Source organism: Diorhabda carinulata, chromosome 8 (assembly GCF_026250575.1).
Source record: "Diorhabda carinulata isolate Delta chromosome 8, icDioCari1.1, whole genome shotgun sequence".
Classification (NCBI taxonomy): Eukaryota; Metazoa; Arthropoda; class Insecta; order Coleoptera; family Chrysomelidae; genus Diorhabda; species Diorhabda carinulata.
This window is the reverse complement of record NC_079467.1, coordinates 21,738,932-21,744,931: the sequence shown is the minus strand read 5'-3', so window position 1 is coordinate 21,744,931 and position 6,000 is coordinate 21,738,932. Positions and strand designations below refer to the sequence as shown.

The following is a 6,000-nucleotide window of genomic DNA, read 5'->3' as shown; positions in this document are numbered from 1 at the left end:
TAGCATATAAAATACACTAAAATGTACTAAAATTGTACAATTGTACTAGCTCTGGCAACACTGAACTTAGCCTGTTAAGGCACACGTCGTGCGCCTAAACTCTTCCACACATGCGCTCTCCGTACAACGAGACACGTACAAATATAAATGTAGTACTCTCAACAGAAACATTAGATTTTAAATACATCAAAAACAGTTATGACAGCAATTTTGAAATAATTTAACATGTTTGAAAATACGTCGTCACCTATATTTATATGTATAAACTAATTAACCCAATATCTTAAATTTACTCCCAGATTATGAATTCCGTTATTAAATCATTTGGCAGAAATTTGATAAAGTTTACCCCTTCGTACCTTGTATAGTAAACGTTATATTTCAATTGACAATCTTATTCTAAAAATAACAAAATAAAAATACTCATTCGCGAAACAAACAAAACTTTCGTTGCGTCGTAATGTGATCTTATTAATTTTGACAACGCCATCCATTACTTATCTAGACTCTGCAGAGTTCGCAGTAGAACCGTCTTCGGGGCATTCTTTTGGTGAAACCTGATGGTGTTTGGGGGGACAACTTGACCCACAATCAATGTCGCGCCAATAGGCATCTCAAACCCCAGTCCGAGTCTTGACTCGAACGCGCCAACATTGAAGCACGTCGAACTTTCTATTTGTAAAGATCGCTGACGTATCTACGGTCAATATTTTTCCGAACTGCATCGACCCAATGTTCTCCTATTAAGTGACTTGATAATTTGTGGAAAAAAAAGTGATTGTACCATAAAATTTCTATTTTATATTTATTTTGACTGTAAGGTAAGATAATATGCTAGCAGTATTTTGATCGGGGCCTACTTTTCGCGAGTTCTACTTTAGATTAAAGATAACTGTAAATTATTTAATGAGGGAAGTTAAGAAAAAATTGTAAATTTAAGTAATTTTTTCTTTAAAAACAAGTTTAAATCAGTAGGATTCATTGAAACCAGATTCAGTTCTTATTTCATTATTTAGAACAGTAGTTAAGTTAGTTTTAAATATAACGGTTTATTTATTTTTGCAATGTTTATAAACTAACGAACATATACGAAATAGTTTACAACAGCAGTTTTGTATTATTATATAAAAGGAATATGAATCTAACCGAGTGTATTTTTTATTAAAACAAGAAATAGTCCTCCATATTAATTGAGATAGTCCGAGAAATTTTAAACTAACTAGAGGAGTGAAAAGGTGTTTCTCGTTGAAATATATTATTTAAACATGAGTTTGAAGATTCCTTAAAGTAACTGTCAAGAAATGAACAATAGAAAATGCGCGGTCACTGACTCTATCATTTCGAATGTTTGTGTAGAATAAATACAATCTTCCTTTTCAAGAAATACCACTTTTAACACATATGAAGAAGAGTTTTACAAAAAAAAAAAATGATTTATAAAAACGCAGCTATATAATAATAATTATATTTTCAATTTTGATATTGCCCTTATACGAGTATTATCTAATTTCATAATTAGTGAAATATACGAATTAATCATACATGGTGAGCCAGGGACGTCTCTCCAACTTTGAAGATATTTTAATAAATAACAAAGAAATGTTTCACGTAACTTCATTGCGGTATCTTAAGATTGCAGCTCGAAATTCATTTTAATAATAAATAATTTTCACATTTTCCAGTCCCCAAAACTTGAGAATCTCTTTGAATGACTTTGAAGCAACTTCTCCGTTAAGAGACTTTCAAACTGAGGATCTTTTATAACTTTACGGATCTGTGGGATTACAAATATTCCCTCTTTTAGTTTTCCTTCTGTACTAATTAGCATGCATCACAATTCTTGTTTAGCGTCTTCACAAAGCTTTTCATCTTTATTGTAGCTACTATTTTTCCACATAATTATGTTCTCTGATTCTGCTGTCCCACAAAGGAAAAAATAATATTCGGTCCACCTACATTGTAAACCAATAATAAATTGCCGACTTTGGCATCCCTACACACTTTCTATTGGTGTTCTTCATAGGCTCTTCACTACTTTACTGGAGTTGATTCTATTAAACGCAAATTTTATCACCACGTGTTGCTCGACACGATCCATTTTGATAATGATATGTGACTCTCTCGAATTGGGGCTTCTACTGTAGCTACACTAAAATAGATTCAAACTCGTTAGTTATAATGTCACGTAAAGATAAATAATCAGATCAGAGTTGGTACGTGTCGAGGGTAGTCGAGAGACCGTACAATGAACAAAGTTCGATAACTTAATCTTACAACAAAATATTAACAACTTTTTATACATCGAAAGATTAAACTACGTCGCGGTCTTAAGACAAAAAGAATTTCTTCACGATTCTAAACGCCTCGCCTGGGTTCGTGTAAGTATGGAACGAAAAGCAGGTAGAAGGTTTTGGTGTTCCCAAAGTCAGGTATATTGGGGAGGATGAATTTAATGCTATTTGGAAATTAAGAAGGTTACTTGGACAGATTATCGTTTTATTGAGAAAATTTGTTCTGTACTATATCAAGTGATTATAAATGCAAAGTCACATGGCGTGGTCGCCACAATTTATTGCATGAGAGAAGTAAAACTTTGTGTGTTCCATGCGCATGTAGCGGGTGGCATATTTCACTGATCATGTTTCAAAATTTGACTGTTTCCAAATTTAATTAACCGGGCGTTGGCATCTACGTAGAAGTTCCCAATATATTGACATTTTCTTAGGTGTAAGGAATCTAGTTACGATGTAGTATCACGTCTTCAAAGTCTCCTCCACTCTTTTCTTTCTTCACCCTTCTTGTAACAAGTTCAAATCATGTTTTTCCTTCTATATTCCTTAGATATCTCATCTCCATGCTCTGTATCTTATTTCTTTGTCTTTGCAATGTAGTTGCTTCTCCGAAAACGACTAGAGGAGTGACTACTTTTTTGAAAATTTGTGTTTTTATTTCTTTCAATATCTCTTTCTTTACCAGGTATGTATTTTCAATGCTTCCAAAGAGTCTTCCTGCTGCCTTGGTTTTCTCCTTTATTTCCTCTTCGATTTTTCCATCTTCCGTTATTTTTAAGCCTAAGTACTCAAAGCTTATAATCACCGTCTTTGCTTTCTTCTCATTTATCGTCATACTTTCAAAACTTGCATAACATTCTTCAGTTTTTTGTTAATGGTTCTTTCGTCCTTAGCCTTTACTACCAAATCATCTCCAAAGGCTATTTCCGATATCAAAAACAACCGAGAATCCTCTCGTTGTCTTGAATGTTTTTGATATTTCGTATCTTGTTGATTATCGTTGTTTCGTTTCCTTCTTTATTTTTTAGGATCCTCCATATGACGTAACATCTATAATAACAGTAAATATCGAATTTCTTAAGTGCAATCTGGCCTTGATCTCCTTGATGGAATCAAAAGGAGAACTACTAATTATCTACCAGTCTTTTTGACTAAAGGTGAAACTGGGTCAAAAGTACTATTAAAGTAACTATCTTATTGGATTTTGAACATGTTTCGCATGCATTATAATTGTTTACAGTTACGTATATTATATTTGTAAACGAAAATATTGGTTAGTATAACTGAACATTAAAAAATATTAATTAACAATATTTAGCAAATTATGTAACGTGATATCTGGTGTCTAAATAAAGAAAGTAGTTTTAGAAGAATCGATAAGTAGTCATAGAATATGTAAAGTAAAGTTTTTAATCAATTTGGACCGTTAATCCGATGACTTAGATAAAAAATCCAAAGAAGATATGCAAAGTCGTTTGAAAAAATATGTATATTGAGATTCCATCCTATGCGAAAAACGTTGAAATACAGACTGCAACTTTTTTTTTGCCATGAGGTGGGGTGGAAGCTAATGCCTTCCTCACATCGGGCGGGTGCAAATGCTGTGAGTTTGTGTGGGACTCTCACCCACTAAACCACCCTCCTCAATTCTCGGGAGTGTCGTACGTCGGGAGGACAACAAATTGTCATTGCATCAGCGTACAACACTTAATCCTTTGGATTTTTGAGCTGTTTCTTAGCTTCACTCCTCTCCACCAGTCCGTCAAGACGGCACAAGAAGAGAGAAAGTTACTGAGCCACTCCACCAACTTCAAGGTCTTACAGCTCCCAGGAGTGGACAGACTGCAAATTGGTCTTAGCCGTATCAGACCACGAAAGCTATTCGGGGACAGTTCAAGAAAATTAGAAATCCGTAAAGTTGAAATAAATAGCTAAAACAAATAATTACCATTTGGTTAGGGAATTTAGATTTCGGAGAATGGTTTGAAAGCAAGACTTGAATAATATGGATAGATTAGATTAGATAATATTCTTAAGTGCACCGGAATATCTGCGAATAAATACAATTGAAACACTTTGGTTAACGTACTATCCCCATTAAGCTAGCTAGCTTTAGAAAAGTTAAATTTAAGGAAAGTACCAACGAATATGATTCTTACTAAGTGTTTATTAAAAATCATGTTGATTTCTTCTTTCTCCAGTTTTTCACAACTTAAGTACAATTAACGAATCAAATAGTCCTAATTCAAAACAATTAGCTTACAACTTAATTATTGATTTGTTTTTTATTATTTGTTTTGTTTTACAAAGTACGATCATTTTTTACATTAAAGTTCAATTACTTCTACTAATATGTTTAATTTTTTTATTTAAAAGATTTGAGTAGACTTTTTTGTATTTCGGGCGCAATACATGAAATTATCATTTCAAAAATCCTAACTAAAATTAAAAATCTACGGGTATGAACTATTTTATGAACACACTGTATCCTCCAGAAACCTGTACCAATTATAAAGTGTAAACCACAGGCGGTAGATAACAATTTTTTTGTTATTGTAACATATTGTACACGATATGATTTGAAAAAGACCTTTCTACACATATCATCAACTGGAAACATCTTTCACTGTGCACGGTGTATCTTATATATTAAAAAATTGATGATTTCCATTCCGAGTCCGTTCAGGTGTTCTACCCAACCGATTTGCTTAATTTTTTTTTCAATGAAAGGTATTGATGCACAGATCAGCCATCAACCATCGGATTTCATCTAATTTTCACCATTCTCAAGTTATACTCAAATGCGATTTCCCCCTGTACATTACTTATGGGAGTTTTTCACATACACACGTTCTATCCTCGATATCTCAGGTTCTATTTAAGATAGAGACTTCGTTTTGGTTTAAGAACACTCGCTGAAACACCTTCTTTCTTTTGAGTTTTTGAAAATTTAAATCGGTTGAGTTGGAGAGGAGCTAGGCGCGGACATTCAATGTGGAGTTTTGGATTTTTTTAGGTTTTTGGCAATTTTTCTACATTCAAAGATCTATATCTCAGGTTCTAATATAGCTACAGAGTTCGTTTTGGTTTAAGAACACTCGCTGAAACACCTTCTTTCTTTGAGTTTTTGAACACTTAAATCGGTTGAGTTGGAGAGGAGCTAGGCGCGGACATTCAATGCGGAGTTATGGATTTTTGTAGGTTTTTGGCAATTTTTCTACATTCAAAGATCTATATCTCAGGTTCTAATATAGCTACAAAGTTCGTTTTGTTTTAAGAACACTCGTTGAAACACCTTCTTTTTTTTGAGTTTTTGAACACTTAAATCGGTTGAGTTGGAGAGGAGCTAGGCGCGGACATTCAATGTGGAGTTATGGATTTTTGTAGGTTTTTGGCAATTTTTCTACATTCAAAGATTTATATCTCAGGTTCTAATATAGCTACAGAGTTCGTTTTGGTTTAAGAACACTCGCTGAAACACCTTCTTCCTTTTGAGTTTTTGAACACTTAAATTGGTTGAGTTGGAGAGGAGCTAGGCGCGGACATTCAATGTGGAGTTATGGATTTTTGTAGGTTTTTGGCAATTTTTCTACATTCAAAGATTTATATCTCAGGTTCTAATATAGCTACAGAGTTCGTTTTGGTTTAAGAACACTCGCTGAAACACCTTCTTCCTTTTGAGTTTTTGAACACTTAAATTGGTTGAGTT

The 6,000-nt window shown here is 33.5% G+C and overlaps 1 protein-coding gene across 1 annotated transcript in view; it reads left to right on the top strand.

Annotated features, from left to right (window-relative positions):
• The first annotated feature begins 582 nt into the window (after window positions 1-582).
• The window catches only part of LOC130897002 (sphingomyelin phosphodiesterase), a 53,270-nt gene continuing 47,852 nt past the window's right edge, over window positions 583-6,000 (top strand). Inside the window, exon 1 of the mRNA XM_057805463.1 lies at window positions 583-821. The gene's annotated coding sequence lies outside the window, so the exon portion shown is untranslated. The remainder of the gene's footprint in view (window positions 822-6,000) is intronic.